Here is a 23,149-nt window from a genome sequence, read left to right on the forward strand (position 1 = left end):
CTCGCTCGCGCGCCATGGAGAGCTCGACGAAGAAAGGGCGCGGCGAGGGAGCTGAGAATGGAGCGGGGCAAAAAGGGCTCGACGGAGACGAGCTGCGGCAGCGCTCTGGCATGGCTCGGGGGCGCTGCAGTGGGAGGAATAAGAAGAAGGCAAGAATGGGGTGGAGGGCCGCACGTGCTCCGCCGCTCCCTCTCCTCCCCCTACTTATAGCCTGCAGGCTATGAAGCCGAGGGGGCGGGCGTGGGATCGTGGGATTAACTGTGCCCACGACCCCATGCTCCCATCTTTACCGCGCAAGTTACTGCGCGCAGTAACTCCGCGGGGAAACTCCACCGCCCGCCTTGGCCACAGCGGATCCGCTCGCGTGCCGAGGCCTGGTGGTGGCGGGCCCAGCCCGGAGTCACGTCCCATCATGCGCGTGGGCTGGCAGGCTGGCTGGCGCCACGTGGCACGCCCACGACAGGCGGCGGGCCTAGAAGCTTAGCTAGCACGCCACCTAGTTCCCGCCGTTACACTCGAAATTCCAGATAAATCCGACTGGACGTGGCCGACTCCCCTCAGGCGGCTTGCCAGGAGTCGGATGAAGCTTCCACCCAGAGCACCCGAAGGAGGAAACTGTTGAGGCTCCTCGGCTCTTCAGCCGCGGCGCCTCACCAGCTTCGGGGACTACTGTCGGAGTAATGGGCCACGGGTAGCCTAACCCGAGTCCCAGAACCTTTCAAGACATCGGGGCCGGCTCCGCCCCTCAAGACGTCAAGATAAAGCGCCACCTTCTGGTGGCCGGCTGGCCGAACGGCCGACTGCCAGAAGACGGCCATGCTCAGGAAGGCGGCTCCAAGACGGGCCGACTCCTAGCAGGTGGCCTCCAGAGAGGCCGGCTCCTAGCAGTCGACCCATGGCGCCCTCAGAGTCTACGCCCCCATTAAGATGACAAGACAGGGTGAGGCTGCAGTATAGCCCATCCCCCCGTATCCAGGGTCGGGCGTGGCCACAGTGCTCCGTACAGGCGGAGATCTCCGCCCAGCGCGGCACTGTTGCCACTCCACCCCTGACGTCATTCCTGTCAGGCGGAGCACTGCTCCCACGACCGCCTGTCGGTACGGCCTGAAGACGGCGGGCCCTACCAGGCAGCTAGAGCCCGGAAGACGGCGGAAGCTTCAGCAGTCGGACCCGAGGGAGGCCGGCTCCTAGCAGGCGGCCCGTTCCTTCCTCGGGACCCATGCACCATTAACCAGATAAGACCTGGAGTGGCTACAGTGATCCCCCACCAGGCGGCGGGACTGTAGCCACGCTCCCCTGACCAAGTTTGCGTCATTAGCATCACGGCTACAGTAATCAGCAGCCGGCAAGACCTGCGAGCGGTGGTAGCGGCCTGTCGGCTCCGTACCAGACCATTCGGCGGGGCCCGCCAGGCGGCGGGCCCCAGCTGTCGGCGGAGAAGCCGGCGACCAGATAGACTGACAGCTGGGTCCTACACCCGGCCAGATTACCATTGTACCCCTGGGGGGTAGGCCTATATGTTGGGGAACGTAGCAGAAATTCAAAATTTTCTACGCATCACCAAGATCAATCTATGGAGTACTCTAGCAACGAGGGGAAGGGGAGTGCATCTACATACCCTTGTAGATCGCGAGCGGAAGCGTTCAAGAGAACGGGGTTGATGGAGTCGTACTCGTCGTGATCCAAATCACCGATGATCCTAGCGCCGAACGGACGGCACCTCCGCGTTCAACACACGTACGGAGCAGCGACGTCTCCTCCTTCTTGATCCAGCAAGGGGGGAGGAGAGGTTGATGGAGATCCAGCAGCACGACGGCGTGGTGGTGGAAGTAGCGGGATCCCGGCAGGGCTTCGCCAAGCGCAAGCGGGGAGGAAGAGGTGTCACGGGAGGGAGAGGGAGGCGCCAGGGCTTGGGTATTGTTGCCCTCCCTTCCCCCCACTATATATAGGGCCAAGGGAGAGGGGGGCGCAGCCTTGGCCCTTCCTCCAAGGAAGGGTGCGGCCAGGGAGGAGTCCTTCCCCCCCAAGGCACCTCGGAGGTGCCTTCCCCCTTTAGGACTCTCCCTTTTCCTTATCTCTTGGCGCATGGCCTCTTGGGGCTGGTGCCCTTGGCCCATATAGGCCAAGGCACACCCCCTACAGCCCATGTGGCCCCCCGGGGCTGGTGGACCCCCTTGGTGGACCCCCGGACCCCTTTCGGCACTCCCGGTACAATACCGATAAAGTGCGAAACTTTTCCGGCGACCAAAATAAGACTTCCCATATATAAATCTTTACCTCCGGACCATTCCGGAACTCCTCGTGACGTCCGGGATCTCATCTGGGACTCCGAACAACTTTCGGGTTACCGCATACTAATATCTCTATAACCCTAGCGTCACCGAACCTTAAGTGTGTAGACCCTACGGGTTCGGGAGACACGCAGACATGACCGAGACGACTCTCCGGTCAATAACCAACAGCGGGATCTGGATACCCATGTTGGCTCCCACATGCTCCTCGATGATCTCATCGGATGAACCACGATGTTGAGGATTCAATCAATCCCGTATACAATTCCCTTTGTCTATCGGTATGGTACTTGCCCGAGATTCGATCGTCGGTATCCCGATACCTTGTTCAATCTCGTTACTGGCAAGTCTCTTTACTCGTTCCGTAACTCACATCATCCCGTGATCAACTCCTTGGTCACATTGTGCACATTATGATGATGTCCTACCGAGTGGTCCCAGAGATACCTCTCCGTTTACGCGGAGTGACAAATCCCAGTCTCGATTCGTGCCAACCCAACAGACACTTTCGGAGATACCTGTAGTGCACCTTTATAGCCACCCAGTTACGTTGTGACGTTTGGTACACCCAAAGCATTCCTACGGTATCCGGGAGTTGCACAATCTCATGGTCTAAGGAAATGATACTTGACATTAGAAAAGCTCTTAGCAAACGAACTACACGATCTTGTGCTAGGCTTAGGATTGGGTCTTGTCCATCACATCATTCTCCTAATGATGTGATCCTGTTATCAACGACATCCAATGTCCATGGTCAGGAAACCGTAACCATCTATTGATTAACGAGCTAGTCAACTAGAGGCTTACTAGGGACATGGTGTTGTCTATGTATCCACACATGCATCTGAGTTTCCTATCAATACAATTCTAGCATGGATAATAAATGATTATCATGAACAAGGAAATATAATAATAACCTATTTATTATTGCCTCTAGGGCATATTTCCAACAGTCTCCCACTTGCACTAGAGTCAATAATCTAGTTCACATCACCATGTGATTAACACTGACAGGTCACATCACCATGTGACCAACATCCAAAGAGTTTACTAGAGTCAACAATCTAGTTCACATCACTATGTGATTATCACTCAATGAGTTCTGGTTTGATCATGTTATGCTTGTGAGAGAGGTTATTAGTCAACAGGTCTGAACCTTTCAGATCCGTGTGTGCTTTACGAATATCTATGTCATCTTGTGGATGCTACCACGCGCTACTTGGAGCCATTTCAAATAACTGCTCTACTATACGAATCCGGTCTACTACTCAGAGTCATCCGGATTAGTGTCAAAGTTCGCATCGACGTAACCCTTTACGACGAACTCCTTTTCACCTCCATAATCGAGAAAATCCTTAGTCCACTAGATAGTAAGGATAAGTTCGACCGCTGTCATGCGATCCATTCCCGGATCACTATTGTACCCCTTGACCAACTCATGGCAAGGCACACTTCATGTGCGGTACACATCATAGCATACTGTAGAGCCTACGTCTGAAGCATAGGGGATGACCTTCGTCCTTTCTCTCTCTTCTGCTGTGGTCAGGTCTTGAGTCTTACTCAATACTCACGCCTTGTAACACAACCAAGAACTCCTTCTTTGCTGATCTATTTTGAACTCTTTCAAAATCATGTCAAGGTGTGCATTCTTTGAAAGTATCATCAGGCGTCTTGATCTATCTCTATAGATCTTGATGCCCAATATGTAAGCAGCTTTTATCCAGGTCTTCCTTTGAAAAACTCCTTTCAAACAACCCTTTATGCTTTCCAGAAATTTTACATCATTTCGGATCAACAATATGTCATTCACATATACTTATCAGAAATGTTGTAGCGCTCCCACTCACTTTATTGTAAATACAAGTTTCTAACAAACTTTGTATAAACCCAAAAACTTTGATCACTCTATCAAAGCGTATATTCTGACTCCGAGATGCTTGCTCTAATCCATGGAAGGATCGCTGGAGCTAGCATACCTTTTAGCATCCTTAGGATCGACAAAACCTTTCTGATTGTATCACATACAACCTTTCCTTACGAAAACTGGTAAGGAAACTTGTTTTGACATCCATCTGCCAGATTTCATAAATGCAGCTAATGCTAACATGATTCCGACGGACTTAAGCATCGCTACGGATGAGAAAATCTCATCGTAGTCAACTCCTTGAACTTGTGAAAATACTCTTTGCCACAAGTCAAGCTTCATAGACGGTAACATTACCGTCCATGTCCGTCTTCTTCTTAAAGATCCATTTATCTTAATGGCTTGCCGATCATCGGGCAAGTTCACCAAAGTCCATGCTTTGTTCTGATACATGGATCCTATCTCGGATTTCATGGCTTCTAACCATTTGTCGGAATATGGGCCCACCATCGCTTCTCCATAGCTCGTAGGTTCATCGTTGTCCAACAACATGACTTCCAAGACAGGATCACGTACTACTCTGAAGTATTACGCATCCTCGTCGTCCTACGAGGTTTGGTAGTGACTTGATCCAAAGTTTCATGATCACTATCATGAGCTTCCACTTCAATTGGTGTAGGTGCCACAGGAACAACTTCCTGTGCCCTGCTACACACTAGTTGAAGTTATGGTTCAATAACCTCATCAAGTCTCCACCATTCTCCCACTCAATTCTTTCGAGAGAAACTTTTCCTCGAGAAAGGACTCGTTTCTAGAAGCAATTACTTTTGCTTCCAGATCTGAAATAGGAGGTACACCCAACTGTTTTGGGTTTTCTATGAAGATGCATTTATCCGCTTTGGGTTCGAGCTTATCAGCCTGAAAGTTTTTCACATAAGCATCACAGCCCCAAACTTTTAAGAAACGGCAACTTAGGTTTCTCTAAACGGTGTCGTCTCAACGGAATCGCGTGGTGCCCCTTTTAAAGTGAATGCGGTTATCTCTAATGCCTAACCCATAAACGATAGTGGTAATTCGATAAGAGACATCATGGTATGCACCATATCCAATGATGTTCGGACACACCATCACACTATGGTGTTCCAGGCGGTATTAATTGCGAAACACTTTCCACAATGTCTTAATTGTGTGCCAAACTCGTAACTCAGATACTCATCTCTATGATCATATCACAGACACCAACTTCACTCTGAAATTACTTGAACCTTTCAATAATTCAGACTTGTGTTTCATCAAGTAAATACACTCAGCATCTACTCAAATCATCTGTGAAGTAAGAACTTAACGATATCCACTGCATGCCTCAGCACTCATTGGACTGCACACATCAAAAGGTATTACATCCAACAAGTTGCTCTCTTGTTCCATCTTACTGAAAACGAGGCCTTTCAGTCATCTTGCCCATGTGGTATGATTTGCATGTCTCAAGTGATTCAAAATCAAGTGAGTCAAAACGATCCATCTGCATGGAGTTTCTTCATGCATATATACCAATAGACATGGTTCGCATGTCTCATTCTTTTCAAAAACGAGTGAGTCCAAAGATCCATCTACATGGAGCTTCTTCATGCGTTTCTATACAAATATGACTCAAGTGGCAGTGCCACAAGTATGTGGTACTATCATTACTATCTTATATCTTTTGGCACGAACATGTGTATCACTGCGATCGAGATTCATTTTAGGTGCAAGACCATTGAAGGTATTATTCAAATAAACAGAGTAACCATTATTCTCCTTAAATGAATAACTGTATTGCGATAAACATAATCCAATCATGTTTATGCTCAACGCAAACACCAAACTCGATGGTAGAGGGAGCATGCGATGCTTGATCACATCAACCTTGGAAACACTTCCAACACACATCGTCATCTCACCTTTAGGTAGTCTCCATTTATTTCGCAGCTTTTATTTCGAGTTACTAACACTTAGCAACCGAACCGGTATCTAATACCCTGGTGCTGCTAGGAGTACTAGTAAAGTACACATTCATATAATGTATATCCAATATACTTCTGTCGACCTTGCCTGCCTTCTCATCTACCACGTATCCAGGGTAGTTTTGCTTCAGTGACCGTTCCCCTCATTACAGGAGCACTTAGTCTCGGGTTTGGGTTTAACCTTGGGATTCTTCGCTAGAGCAGCAAATGATTTGTTGTTTCATGAAGTATCCCTTCTTCCCTTGCCCTTCTTGAAACTAGTGGTTTTACTAACCATCAACAATTGATGCTCCTACTTGATTTCTATTTTCGCGGTGTTAAACATCGCGAATAGCTCAAGGATCATCATAACTATCCCTGATATTTATAGTTCATCACGAAGCTCTAATAGCTTGGTGGCAGTGATTATGGAGAATCATCACTATCTCATCTGGAAGATTAACTCCCACTCGATTCAAGCGATTGTAGTACTCAGACAATCTGAGTACATGCTCAACGATTGAGCTTTTCTCCCTTAGTCTTCAGGCTTAAGAAACTTGTCAGAGGTCTCATACCTCTTGACGCGGGCACTAGTCTGAAATCCCAATTTCAATCTTCGGAACATCTCACATGTTCTGCGACGTTTCAAAAACGTTTTTGGTGCCACAATTCTAAACCGTTAGCATTACGCAGTGAACTATCACGTAGTCATCAAAACGTGTATGTCAGACGTTTCGCAACATCTACAGACGACGCTGAGGTTCAGCACACCGAGCGGTGCATTAAGGACATAAGCCTTCTGTGCAGCAATGAGGACAATCCTCAGTTTACGGACCCAGTCCGCATAATTGCTACTGTTAACTTTCAACTAAATTTTTCTCTAGGAACATATCTTAAACAGTAGAACTAAAGCGTAAGCTATGACATAATTTGCAAAGACCTTTTGACTATGTTCATGATAATTAAGTTCATCTGATTATTTAATGAACTCCCACTCAGATAGACATCCCTCTAGTCATCTAAGTGATACATGATCCGAGTCAAACTAGGCCGTGTCCGATCATCACGTGAGACGGACTAGTCATCATCGGTGAACATCTCCATGTTGATCGTATCTACTATACGACTCATGTTCGACCTTTCGGTCTCTTGTGTTCCGAGGCCATGTCTGTACATGCTAGGCTCGTCAAGTCAACCTAAGTGTTTCGCATGTGTTCCAAGGCCATGTCTGTACATGCTAGGCTCGTCAACACCCGTTGTATTCGAACGTTAGAATCTATCACACCCGATCATCACGTGGTGCTTCGAAACAACGAACCTTCGCAACGGTGCACAGTTAGGGGGAACACGTCTCTTGAAATTTTAGTGAGGGATCATCTTATTTATGCTACCGTCGTTCTAAGAAAATAAGATGCATAACATGATAAACATCACATGCAATCAAATAGTGACATGATATGGCCAGTATCATTTTTGCTCCTTTGATCTCCATCTTCGGGGCACCATGATCATCTTTGTCACCGGCATGACACCATGATCTCCATCATTGTGTCTTCATGAAGTTGTCACGCCAACGATTACTTCTACTTCTATGGCTAACGCGCTTAGCAATAAAGTAAAGTAATTTACATGGCGTTATTCAATGACACGCAGGTCATACAAAAAAATAAAGACAACTCCTATGGCTCCTGCCGGTTGTCATACTCATCGACATGCAAGTCGTGATTCCTATTACAAGAACATGATCAATCTCATACATCACATATATCATTCATCACATCCTTTTGGCCATATCACATCACATAGCATACCCTGCAAAAACAAGTTAGACGTCCTCTAATTGTTGTTGCATGTTTTACGTGGCTGCTATGGGATTCTAGCAAGAACGTTTCTTACCTACGCAAAAGCCACAACGTGATATGCCAATTTCTATTTACCCTTCATAAGGACCCTTTTCATCGAATCCGATCCGACTAAAGTGGGAGAGACAAACACCCGCTAGCCACCTTATGCAACTAGTGCATGTCAGTCGGTGGAACCTGTCTCACGTAAGAGTACGTGTAAGGTCGGTCCGGGCCGCTTCATCCCACGATGCCGCCGAATCAAGATAAGACTAGTAATGGCAAGTAAATTTACAAAATCGACGCCCACAACTACTTTGTGTTCTACTCGTGCATAGAAACTACGCATAGACCTAGCTCATGGTGCCACTGTTGGGGAACGTAGCAGAAATTCAAAATTTTCTACGCATCCCCAAGATCAATCTATGGAGTACTCTAGCAACGAGGGGAAGGGGAGTGCATCTACATACCCTTGTAGATCGCGAGCGGAAGCGTTCAAGAGAACGGGGTTGATGGAGTCGTACTCGTCGTGATCCAAATCACCGATGATCCTAGCGCCGAACGGACGGCACCTCCGCGTTCAACACACGTACGGAGCAGCGACGTCTCCTCCTTCTTGATCCAGCAAGGGGGAGGAGAGGTTGATGGAGATCCAGCAGCACGACGGCGTGGTGGTGGAAGTAGCGGGATCCCGGCAGGGCTTCGCCAAGCGCAAGCGGGGAGGAAGAGGTGTCACGGGAGGGAGAGGGAGGCGCCAGGGCTTGGGTATTGCTGCCCTCCCTTCCCCCCACTATATATAGGGCCAAGGGAGAGGGGGGTGCAGCCTTGGCCCTTCCTCCAAGGAAGGGTGCGGCCAGGGAGGAGTCCTTCCCCCCCAAGGCACCTCGGAGGTGCCTTCCCCCTTTAGGACTCTCCCTTTTCCTTATCTCTTGGCGCATGGGCCTCTTGGGGCTGGTGCCCTTGGCCCATATAGGCCAAGGCGCACCCCCTACAGCCCATGTGGCCCCCCGGGCTGGTGGACCCCCGGACCCCTTTCGGCACTCCCGGTACAATACCGATAAAGTGCGAAACTTTTCCGGCGACCAAAATAAGACTTCCCATATATAAATCTTTACCTCCAGACCATTCCGGAACTCCTCGTGACGTCCGGGATCTCATCCGGGACTCCGAACAACTTTCGGGTTACCGCATACTAATATCTCTATAACCCTAGCGTCACCGAACCTTAAGTGTGTAGACCCTACGGGTTCGGGAGACACGCAGACATGACCGAGACGACTCTCCGGTCAATAACCAACAGCGGGATCTGGATACCCATGTTGGCTCCCACATGCTCCTCGATGATCTCATCGGATGAACCACGATGTTGAGGATTCAATCAATCCCGTATACAACTCCCTTTGTCTATCGGTATGGTACTTGCCCGAGATTCGATCGTCGGTATCCCGATACCTTGTTCAATCTCGTTACCGGCAAGTCTCTTTACTCATTCCGTAACTCACATCATCCCGTGATCAACTCCTTGGTCACATTGTGCACATTATGATGATGTCCTACCGAGTGGGCCCAGAGATACCTCTCCGTTTACGCGGAGTGACAAATCCCAGTCTCGATTCGTGCCAACCCAACAGACACTTTCGGAGATACCTGTAGTGCACCTTTATAGCCACCCAGTTACGTTGTGACGTTTGGTACACCCAAAGCATTCCTACGGTATCCGGGAGTTGCACAATCTCATGGTCTAAGGAAATGATACTTGACATTAGAAAAGCTCTTAGCAAACGAACTACACGATCTTGTGCTAGGCTTAGGATTGGGTCTTGTCCATCACATCATTCTCCTAATGATGTGATCCCGTTATCAACGACATCCAATGTCCATGGTCAGGAAACCGTAACCATCTATTGATCAACGAGCTAGTCAACTAGAGGCTTACTAGGGACATGGTGTTGTCTATGTATCCACACATGCATCTGAGTTTCCTATCAATACAATTCTAGCATGGATAATAAACGATTATCATGAACAAGGAAATATAATAATAACCTATTTATTATTGCCTCTAGGGCATATTTCCAATATATCGATCTTCACCTCCGGACCATTCCGGAGTTCCTCGTCACGTCCGGGATCTCATCCGGGACTCCGAACAACCTTCGGTAACCACATACTATTTCCCATAAAAACTCTAGCGTCACTGAACCTTAAGTGTGTAGACCCTACGGGTTCGGGAACCATGCAGACATGACCGAGACACCTCTCCGGCCAATAACCAATAGCGGGATCTGGATACCCATATTGACTCCCACATGTTCCACGATGATCTCATCGGATGAACCACGATGTCGGGGATTTAATCAATCCCGTATACAATTCCCTTTGTCCATCGGTATGTTACTTGCCCGAGATTCGATCATCGGTATCCCCATACCTTGTTCAATCGCATTACCAGCAAGTCTCTTTACTCGTTCCGTAACGCATGATCCCGTGGCTAACTCATTAGTCACATTGAGCTCATTATGATGATGCATTACCGAGTGGGCCCAGAGATACCTCTCCGTCATACGGAGTGACAAATCCCAGTCTCGATTCGTGTCAACCCAACAGACACTTTCAGAGATACCTGTAGAGCACCTTTATAGCCACCCAGTTACGTTGTGACGTTTGGTACACCCAAAGCATTCCTACGGTATCCGGGAGTTGCACGATCTCATGGTCTAAGGAAATGATACTTGACATTAGAAAAGCTCTTAGCAAACGAACTACACGATCTTGTGCTATGCTTAGGATTGGGTCTTGTCCATCACATCATTCTCCTAATGATGTGATCCCGTTATCAATGACATCCAATGTCCATGGTCAGGAAACCATAACCATCTATTGATAAATGAGCTAGTCAACTAGAGGCTTACTAGGGACATGTTGTGGTCTATGTATTCACACATGTATTACGGTTTCCAGTTAATACAATTATAGCATGAACAATAGACAATTATCATGAACAAGGAAATACAATAATAACCATTTTATTATTGCCTCTAGGGCATATTTCCAACAGTCTCCCACTTGCACTAGAGTCAATAATCTAGTTCACATCACTATGTGATTGTAAAGAATCCAACACCCATGGGGTTTGTTCATATCTCGCTTGTGGGAGAGGTTATTAGTCAACGGGTCTGAACCTTTCAGATCCGTGTGTGCTTTACAAATCTCTATGTCATCTTGTAGATGCAGCTACCACGCGCTACTTGGAGCTATTCCAAATAACTGCTCTACTATACGAATCCGGTTTACTACTCAGAGTCATCCGGATTAGTGTCAAAGTTTGCATCGACGTAACCCTTTACGACGAACTCTTTTACCACCTCCGTAATCGAGAAAATTCCTTAGTCCACTAGTTACTAAGGATAAGTTCGACCGCTGTCATGTGATCCATTCCTGGATCACTCTTGTACCCCTTGACTGACTCATGGCAAGGCACACTTCAGGTGCGGTACACAGCATAGCATACTGTAGAGCCTACGTCTAAAACATAGGGGACGACCTTCGTCCTTTCTCTCTCTTCTGCCGTGGTCAGGTCTTGAGTCTTACTCAATACTCACACCTTGTAACACAGCCAAGAACTCCTTTGCTGATCTATTTTGAACTCCTTCAAAATCTTGTCACGGTATGTATTCATTTGAAAGTACTATTAAGCATTTTTGATCTATCCTTAGAGATCTTGATGCTCAATGTTCAAGTAGCTTAATCCAGGTTTTCCATTGAAAAACACTTTTCAAATAACCCTGTATGCTTTCCAGAAATTCTACATCATTTCTGATCAACAATATGTTAACAACATATACTCATCAAAAATTCTATAGTGCTCCCACTCACTTCTTTGGAATTACAAGTTTATCATAAACTTTGTATAAACCCAAAATCTTTGATCATCTCATCAAAGCATACATTCCAACTCCGAGATGCTTACTCCAGTCCTTAGAAGGATTGCTGGAGCTTTGCATACTTGTTAGCATCTTTCAGGATTGACAAAACCTTCTGGTTGTATCACATACAACCTTTCCTCAAGAAAATCATCGAGGAAACAATGTTTTGACATCCTATCTGCAAGATTTCATAAATAATGCAGTAACTGCTGATATAATTCCAACAGACTCTTAGCATCGCTACGAGTGAGAAAGTCTCATCGCAGTCAACTCCTTGAACTTGTCGGAAAACATCTTAACGACAAGTCGAGCTTTCTTAATGGTGACACTTACCATCATTGTTCGTCTTCCTTTTAAAATCCATCTGCACCCAACAGCCTTACGACCATCAAGTAGTTCTTCCAAAGTCTATACTTTGTTTTTATACATGGATCCTCTCTCGGATTTTATGGCCTCGAGCCATTCGTCGGAATCCGGGCCCACCATCGCTTCTCCATAGCTCGTAGGTTCATTGTTGTCTAGCAACATGACTTCCAAGATAGGATTACGTACCACTCTGAAGTAGTACGCATCCTTGTCGACCTACGAGGTTTGGTAGTGACTTGATCCGAAGTTTCATGATCACTATCATAAGCTTCCACTTCAATTGGTGTAGGTGCCATAGGAACAACTTCCTGTGCCCTGCTACACACTAGTTGAAGTGACGGTTCAATAACCTCATCAAGTCTCCACCATCCTCCCACTCAATTCTTTCGAGAGAAACTTTTCCTCGAGAAAGGACCCATTTCTAGAAACAATCACTTTGCTTCCGGATCTGAAATAGGAGGTATACCCAACTGTTTTGGGTATTCTATGAAGATGCATTTATCCGCTTTGGGTTCGAGCTTATCAGCCTGAAACTTTTTCACATAAGCGTCGCAGCCCCAAACTTTTAAGAAACGATAGCTTAGGTTTTTCTAAACCACAGTTCATACGGTGTCATCTCAACGGAATTGCGTGGTGCCCTATTTAAAGTGAATGATGTTGTCTCTAATGCCTAACCCATAAACGATAGTGGTAATTCGATAAGAGACATCATGGTATGCACCATATCCAATAGGGTTCAGTTATGATGTTCGGACACACCATCACACTATGGTGTTCGAGGCGGTATTAGTTGTCAAACATTTTCCACAATGTGTTAATTGTGTGCCAAACTCGTAACTCAGATATTCATCTCTATGATCATATCATGGACATTTTATCCTCTTGTCACGATGATCTTCAACTTCACTCTGAAATTACTTAAACCTTTCAATAATTCAGACTTGTGTTTCATCAAGTAAATATACTTAGCATCTACTCAAATCATCTGTGAAGTAAGAACATAACGATATCCACTGCGTGCCTCAGCACTCATTGGACTGCACACATCAAAATGTATTACTTCCAACAAGTTGCTTTCTTGTTCCATCTTACTGAAAACGAGGCCTTTCAGTCATCTTGCCCATGTGGTATGATTTGCATGTCTCAAGTGATTCAAAATCAAGTGAGTCCAAATGATCCATCTGTATGGAGTTTCTTCATGCATATCTACCAATAGACATGGTTCGCATGTCTCAATCTTTTCAAAAACGAGTGAATCCAAAGATTCATCAACATGGAGCTTCTTCATGTGTTTTATACCAATATGACTCAAATGGCAGTGCCACAAGTATGTGGTACTATCATTACTGTCTTATATCTTTTGGCATGAACATGTGTATCACTACGATCGAGATTCAATAAACCATTCATTTTAGGTGCAATACCATTGAAGGTATTATCCAAATAAACAGAGCAACCATTATTCTCCTTAAATGAATAACCGTATTGCGATAAACATAATCCAATCATGTCTATGCTCAACGCAAACACCAAATAACAATTATTTAGGTTTAACACCAATCTCGATGGTAGAGGGAGCGTGCGATGTTTGATCACATCAACCTTGGAAACACTTCCAACATATCGTCATCTCACCTTTAGCTAGTCTCTGTAGCCTTTTATTTCGAGTTACTAACACTTAGCAACCAAACCGGTATTTATTACCCTGGTGCTACTAGGAGTACTAGTAAAGTACACATTAATATAAGGTATATCCAAAATACTTTTGTCGACCTTGCCAGCCTTCTCATCTACCAAGTATCTAGGGTAGTTCTGCTTCAGTGACCGTTCCCCTCATTACAGAAGCACTTAGTCTCGGGTTTGGGTTCAACCTTGGGTTTCTTCACTAGAGCAGCAACTGATTTGCCGTTTCATGAAGTATCCCTTCTTTCCCTTGCCCTTCTTGAAACTAGTGGTTTTACTAACCATCAACAATTGATGCTCCTACTCGATTTCTACTTCGCGGTGTCAAACATCGCGAATTGCTCAAGGATCATTATGTCTATCCCTAATATGTTATAGTTCATCACGAAGCTCTAATAGCTTGGTGGCAGTGACTATGGAGAACCATCACTATCTCATCTGGAAGATTAACTCCCACTCGATTCAAGCGATTGTAGTACTCAGACAATCTGAGCACATGCTCAACGATTGAGCTTTTCTCCCTTAGTTTGCAGGCTTAAGAAACTTGTCAGAGGTCTCATACCTCTTGACGTGGGCACTAGTCTGAAATCACAATTTCAGTCTTTGGAACATCTCATATGTTCTGCGACGTTTCAAAAACGTCTTTGGCGCCTCAATTCTAAACCGTTAGCATTACGCACTGAACTATCACGTAGTCATCAAAACGTGTATGTCAGATGTTTCGCAACATCTACAGACGACGCTCGAGGTTCAGCACACCGAGCGGTGTATTAAGGACATAAGCCTTCTGCGCAGCAACGAGGATAATCCTTAGTTTACGGACCCAGTCCGCATAATTTCTACTATCAACTTTCAACTAAATTTTCTCTAGGAACATATCTTAAACAGTAGAACCAAAGCGTAAGCTACGACATAATTTGCAAAGACCTTTTGACTATGTTCATGATAATTAAGTTCATCTGATTATTTAATGAACTCCCACTTAGATAGACATCCCTCTAGTCATCTAAGTGATACATGATCCGAGTCAACTAGGCCGTGTCCGATCATCACGTGAGACTGACTAGTCATCATCGGTGAACATCTTCATGTTGATCGTATCTACTATACGACTCATGTTCGACCTTTCGGTCTCTTGTGTTCCGAGGACATGTCTGTACATGCTAGGCTCATCAAGTCAAGCTAAGTGTTTCGCATGTGTAAATCTGGCTTACACCCATTGTATGCGAACGTTAGAATCTATCACACCCGATCATCACGTGGTGCTTCGAAACAACGAACCTTCGCAACGGTGCACAGTTAGGGGGAACACATCTCTTGAAATTTGAGTGAGGGATCATCTTATTTATGCTACCGTCGTTCTAAGCAAATAAGATGTAAACATGATAAACATCACATGCAAATCATAAAGTGACATGATATGGCCAATATCATCTTGCGCCTTTGATCTCCATCTTCGAGGCGCGGCATGATCACCTTCGTCACCGGCATGACACCATGATCTCCATCATCGTGTCTTCATGAAGTTGTCTCGCCAACTATTACTTCTACTACTATGGCTAATAGTTAGCAATAAAGTAAAGTAATTACATGGCATTTTTATTGACACGCAGGTCATAAAATAAATTAAGACAACTCCTATGGCTCCTGCCGGTTGTCATACTCATCGACATGCAAGTCGTGATTCCTATTACAAGAATATGATCAATCTCATACATCACATATATCATTCATCACATCCTTTTGGCCATATCACATCACATGGCATTCCGGAGTTCCTCGTCACGTCCGGGATCTCATCCGGGACTCCGAACAACCTTCGGTAACCACATACTATTTCCCATAACAACTCTAGCGTCACCGAACCTTAAGTGTGTAGACCCTACGGGTTCGGGAACCATGCAGACATGACCGAGACACCTCTCCGGCCAATAACCAATAGCGGGATCTGGATACCCATATTGGCTCCCACATGTTCCACGATGATCTCATCGGATGAACCACGATGTCGGGGATTCAATCAATCCCGTATACAATTCCCTTTGTCCATCGGTATGTTACTTGCCCGAGATTCGATCATCGGTATCCCCATACCTTGTTCAATCTCGTTACCGGCAAGTCTCTTTACTCATTCCGTAACGCATGATCCCGTGGCTAACTCATTAGTCACATTGAGCTCATTATGATGATGCATTACCGAGTGGGCCCAGAGATACCTCTCCGTCATACAGAGTGACAAATCCCAGTCTCGATTCGTGCCAACCCAACAGACACTTTCGGAGATACCTGTAGTGCACCTTTATAGCCACCCAGTTACGTTGTGACGTTTGGTACACCCAAAGCATTCCTACGGTATCCGGGAGTTGCACGATCTCATGGTCTAAGGAAATGATACTTGACATTAGAAAAGCTCTAAGCAAATGAACTACACGATCTTGGGCTATGCTTAGGATTGGGTCTTGTCCATCACATCATTCTCCTAATGATGTGATCCCGTTATCAATGACATCCAATGTCCATGGTCAGGAAACCATAACAATCTATTGATAAATGAGCTAGTCAACTAGAGGCTTACTAGGGACATGTTGTGGTCTATGTATTCACACATGTATTACAGTTTCCAGTTAATACAATTGTAGCATGAACAATAGACAATTATCATGAACAAGGAAATACAATAATAACCATTTTATTATTGCCTCTAGGGCATATTTCCAACACCCCCGACATTTGGCGCCCACCGTGGGGCGAGGTGCACCGTCTCCCGGAGACCTGTTCTGGACGGGAACCCTGTTCCTTCCTGGCGAGCGCAGCCAGCCCGGCACGCCAGACGGCGTCTGCACCGACACGCTGCGTGGCGCGGAGGTCGCCTGCGCGGCGAGCTGCCTTCTAGGTAAAGGTAGCTCATATTCAGTCCCATCATTATCAAGATTCATATTGGAAAACAAAGATTTAATAGGGGACACATCAATAACTTTTAGATCTTCATCTTTATTCCTACAAAAAAAATTCCGGCTTAGCGGCCATCTTATTAACTAAGGTGGCCTGCTTATCCGAAACTTTAGCTATTAATTTTTCGAGATGAGCAATCTGAGATTTCAAACCATAAAATTCTTTAGAGATATGATCGAGCTCTTTATTCATATAACCCATAAAGCTTTTTTGTTCCTTAAGCTCTTTCCTAAAGAAATTATTATGCTCAAATTGTAAAGTCATAAAACTCCTGACGTTGCTTTCGATCTCTTCCAACCTTTTAAGGTGAAGATCACCAAATCTAGGTAGAGCCATCTTAACAAGCAAGCAATCCAACACACGGGCAAACAAGAAGCGAGCGAAAAAGAGGCAACGGAGAGAGGGCGAATAAAACGGCAAGGGTGAAGTGGGGGAGAGGAAAACGAGAGGCAAATGGCAAATAATGTAATGGGGAAGATAAGAGTTTGTGATGGGTACTTGGTATGTTGACTTTTGCGTAGACTCCCCGGCAACGGCGCCAGAAATCCTTCTTGCTACCTCTTGAGCATTGCGTTGGTTTTCCCTTGAAGAGGAAAGGGTGATGCAGTAAAGTAGTGTAAGTATTTCCCTTAGTTTTTTAGAACCAAGGTATCAATCCAGTAGGAGGCCACACTCAAGTCCCTCGTACCTACACAAAAAAATAAAAACCTCGCAACCAACGCAATAAAGGGGTTGTCAATCCCTTCACGGTCACTTACGGAAGTGAGATCTGATAGATATGATAAGATAATATTTTTGGTATTTTTATAATAAAGATGCAAAGTAAAATAAAAGGCAATAAAAATAGCTAAGTGTTGGAAGATTAATATGATGGAAAATATACCCGGGGGCCATAGGTTTCACTAGTGGCTTCTCTCAAGAGTATAAGTATTACGGTGAGTGAACAAATTACTGTTGAGCAATTGATAGAATTGAGTATAGTTATGAGAATATCTAGGTATGATCATGTATATAGGCATCACGTCCGTGACAAGTAGACCGACTCCTCCCTGCATCTACTACTATTACTCCACACATCGACCGCTATCCAGCATGCATCTAGAGTATTAAGTTCAAAAGAACAGAGTAACGCTTTAAGTAAGATGACATGATGTAGAGGGATAAACTCATGCAATATGATATAAACCCCATCTTGTTATCCTCGATGGCAACAATACAATACGTGCCTTGCTGCCCCTGTTGTCACTGGGGAAGGACACCGCAAGATTGAACCCAAAGCTAAGCACTTCTCCCATTGCAAGAAAGATCAATCTAGTAGGCCAAACCAAACTGATAATTCGAAGAGACTTGCAAAGATAACCAATCATACATAAAAGAATTCAGAGGAGATTCAAATATTGTTCATAGATAAACTTGATCATAAACCCACAATTCATCGGTCTCAACAAACACACCGCAAAAGAAGATTACATCGAATAGATCTCCACGAGAATCGTGGAGAACTTTGTATTGAGATCCAAAAAGAGAGAAGAAGCCATCTAGCTAATAACTATGGACCCGAAGGTCTGAGTTAAACTACTCACACATCATCGGAGAGGCTATGGTGTTGATGTAGAAGCCCTCCGTGATCAATGCCCCCTCCGGCAGGACGCCGGAAAAGACCCCAAGATGGGATCTCACGGGTACAGAAAGTTGCGGCGGTGGAATTAGGTTTTCGTGGATGCCTCTGTTGTTTTGGGGGTACGTAGGTATATATAGGAGGAAGAAGTACGTCGGTGGAGCAACGTGGGCCCCACGAGGGTGGAGGGCGCGCCCCCTGCCTCGTGCTCTCCTGGTTGATTTCTCGACGTAGACTCCAAGTCCTCTGGATCACGTTTTCTCTAAAAATCACGTTCCCGAAGGTTTCATTCCGTTTGGACTCCGTTTGATATTCTTTTTCTGCGAAACTCTGAAATAAGCGAAAAAACAGCAATTTGGGCTGGGCCTCCGGTTAATAGGTTAGTCCCAAAAATAATATAAAAGTGTATAACAAAGCCCATTAATCATCCCAAACAGAATATAATATAGCATGAAGCAATCAAAAATTATAGATACGTTGGAGACGTATCAAGCATCCCCAAGCTTAATTCCTGCTCGTCCTCGAGTAGGTAAATGATAAAAACAGAATTTTTGATGCGGAATGCTACTTTGCATAATTTTTTAATGTAACCCTCTTAATTGTGGTATGAATATTCAGATATGAAAGATTCAAGATAAAAGTTTAATGTTGACATAAAAGAAATAATACTTCAAGGATACTAACTAAGCAATTATGTCTTCTCAAAATAACATGGCCAAAGAAAGTTCATCCCTACAAAATCATATAGTTTAGTCATGCTCCATTTTCGTCACACAAGAATGCTCTCATCATACACAACCCCGATGACAAGCCAAGCAATTGTTTCATACTTTAGTAATCTCAAACTTTTTCAACCTTCACGCAATACATGAGCGTGAGCCATGGATATAACACTATGGGTGGAATAGAATATAATGATGGGGGTTATGTGGAGAAGGCAAAAAAAGGGAAAGTCTCACATCAACGCGGCTAATCAACGGGCTATGGAGATGCCCATCGATTGATGTTAATGCAAGGAGTAGGGATTGCCATGCAACGGATGCACTGGAGCTATCAATGCATGAAAGCTCGACAAAAGAATCTAAGTGGGTGTGCATCCAACTTGCTTGCTCACGAAGACCTAGGGCATTTGAGGAAGCCCATTGTTGGAATATACAAGCCAAGTTCTATAATGAAAAGTTCCCACTAGTATATGAAAGTGACAAAACAAGAGACTCTCTATCATGAAGATCATGGTGCTACTTTGAAGCACAAGTGTGGAAAAAAGGATAGTAGCATTGTCCCTTTTTAATTTTTTTATTTTTTGGGCCTTCCTTTTTTTCTTTTTTTTATTTGGTCTTTCTTCTTTTTTTTATTGGGACAATGCTCTATGAATGATGATCATCACACTTCTATTTATTTACAACTCAATGATTACAACTCGATACTAGAACAAGGTATGACTCTATATGAATGCCTCCGGCGGTATACCGGGATAGGCAATGAATCAAGAGTGACATGTATGAAAAATTATGAACGGTGGCTTTGCCACAAATACGATGTCAACTACATGATCATGCAAAGCAATATGACAATGATGAACGTGTCATGATAAACGGAACGGTGGAAAGTTGCATGGCAATATATCTCGGAATGGCTATGGAAATGCCATAATAGATAGGTATGGTGGCTGTTTTGAGGAAGATATAAGGAGGTTTATGTGTGACAGAGCGTATCATATCACGGGGTTTGGATGCACCGGCGAAGTTTGCACCAACTCTCAATGTGAGAAAGGGCAATGCACAGTATCGAAGAGGCTAGCAATGATGAAAGGGTAAGAGTGCGTATAATCCATGGACTCAACATTAGTCATAAAGAACTCACATACTTATTGCAAAAATCTACAAGTGATCAAAAACCAAGCACTACACGCATGCTCCTAGGGGGATAGATTGGTAGGAAAAGACCATCGCTCGTCCCCGACCGCCACTCATAAGGAAGACAATCAAAGAACACCTCATGTTTCAAATTTGTTACATAACGTTTACCATACGTGCATGCTACGGGACTTGCAAACTTCAACACAAGTATTTCTCAATTTCACAACTACTCAACTAGCACAACTTTAATATCACTACCTCCATATCTCAAAACAATCATCAAGCATCAAACTTCTCTTAGTATTCAGCACACTCATAAGAAAGTTTTTACTAGTCTTGAATACTTAGCATATTAGGATTAATTTTCCTATTTAAGAAAATTGCCATGCTGTTTAAGACTCTCAAAATAATATAAGGGAAGCATGAGAGAATAATAGTTTCTATAAAACAAAACCACCGCCGTGCTCTAAAAGATATAAGTGAAGCACTAGAGCAAAAACTATATAGCTCAAAAGATATAAGCGAAGCGCATAGAGTATTCTAATAAATTCCGAATCATGTGTGTCTCTCTCAAAAGGTGTGTACAGCAAAGATGATTGCGGTAAACTAAAAAGCAAAGACTCAAATCATACAAGACGCTCCAAGCAAAACACATATCATGTGGTGAATAAAATATAGCTCCAAGTAAAGTTACCGATGGAAGTAGACGAAAGAGGGGATGCCTTCCGGGGCATCCCCAAGCTTTGGCTTTTTGGTGTCCTTAGATTATCTTGGGGTGCCATGGGCATCCCAAAGCTTAGGCTCTTTCCACTCCTTGTTCCATAATCCATTAAATCTTTTACCCAAAACTTGAAAACTTCACAACACAAAACTTAACAGAAAATCTCATGAGCTCCGTTAGCGAAAGAAAACAAAACACCACTTCAAGGTACTGTAATGAACTCACTCTTTATTTATATGGGTGTTAAACCTACTGTATTCCAACTTATCTATGGTTTATAAACTATTTTACTAGCCATAGATTCATCAAAATAAGCAAACAACACACGGAAAACAGAATCTGTCAAAAACAGAACAGTCTATAGTAATCTGTAACTAACGCAAACTTCTGGAACTCCAAAAATTCAGCCAAAATAGGAAGACCTAGACAATTTTTTATTGATCAGCAGCAATTGGAATCAATATTTTATCACGTTCTGGTGATTTTTGACAATTGTTTTCGTGAACAGAAAGTTTCTGGAATTTTCAGCAAGATCAAATAACTATCATCCAAGAAGATCCTATAGGTTTAACTTGGCACAAACACTAATTAAAACATAAAAACAAATCTAACCAGAGGCTAGATCAAAGATTTATTCCTAAACAGAAGCAAAAAGCAAAAAAAACTAAAAATAAAATTGGATTGCCTCCCAACAAGCGCTATCGTTTAACGCCCCTAGCTAGGCATAAAAGCAAGGATAGATCTAGGTATTGCCATCTTTGGTAGGCAATCCATAAGTGGCTCTCATAATAGATTCATAAGGTAATTTTATTTTCTTTCTAGGGAAGTGTTCCATGCCTTTCTTTAACGGAAATTGGAATCTAATATTTCCTTCCTTCATATCAATAATTGCACCAATCGTTCTAAGGAAAGGTCTACCAAGAATAATAGGACATGAAGGATTGCAATCTATGTCAAGAACAATAAAATCTACGGGCACATAGTTCCTATTTGCAACAATAAGAACATCATTAATTCTCCCCATAGGTTTCTTAATGGTGGAATCCGCAAGGTGCAAGTTCAAAGAACAATCATCAAATTCACGGAAACCTAGCAAATCACACAAAGTTTTTGGAATCGTGGAAACACTAGCACCCAAATCACACAAAGCATAGCATTCATGATCTTTAATTTTAATTTTAATAGTACGTTCCCACTCATCATAAAGTTTTCTAGGGATAGAAACTTCCAACTCAAGTTTTTCTTCATAAGATTGCATCAAAGCATCAACGATATGTTTAGTAAAAGCTTTATGTTGACTATAAGCATCAGGAGAATTTAGCACGGATTGCAACAAGGAAATACAATCTATCAAAGAGAAATTATCATAATTAAATTCATTGAAATCCAAAATAGTGGGTTCATTAATATCTAGAGTTTTGATCTCTTCAATCTCACTTTTACCAATTTTAGCATCAAGATCTAACAACTCCAAATTTTTGGAACGCCTTCTAGGTAAAGGTAGCTCATATTCAGTCCCATCATTATCAAGATTCATATTGGAAAACAAAGATTTAATAGGGGACACATCAATAACTTTCAGATCTTCAACTTTATTCTCACAAAAAAATTCCGGCTTAGCGGCCATCTTATTAACTAAGGTGGCCTGCTTATCCGAAACTTCAGCTATTAATTTTTCGAGATGAGCAATCTGAGATTTCAAACCATAAAATTCCTTAGACATATCATCGAGCTCTTTATTCATATAACCCATAAAGCTTTTTTGTTCCTTAAGCTCGTTCCTAAAGAAATTATTATGCTCAAATTGTAAAGTCATAAAACTCCTAACATTGCTTTCGATCTCTTCCAACCTTTTAAGGTGAAGATCACAAAATATAGGTAGAGCCATCTTGACAAGCAAGCAATCCAACACACGAGCAAACAAGAAGCGAGCGAAAAAAAGGCGAACGGAGAGAGGGCGAATAAAACGGCAAGGGTGAAGTGGGGGAGAGGAAAATTAGAGGCAAATGACAAATAATGTAATGCGGGAGATAAGAGTTTGTGATG

The sequence above is a fragment of the Aegilops tauschii genome, chromosome 7, assembly GCF_002575655.3.
Source record: "Aegilops tauschii subsp. strangulata cultivar AL8/78 chromosome 7, Aet v6.0, whole genome shotgun sequence".
In the NCBI taxonomy this organism is placed as follows: Eukaryota; Viridiplantae; Streptophyta; class Magnoliopsida; order Poales; family Poaceae; genus Aegilops; species Aegilops tauschii.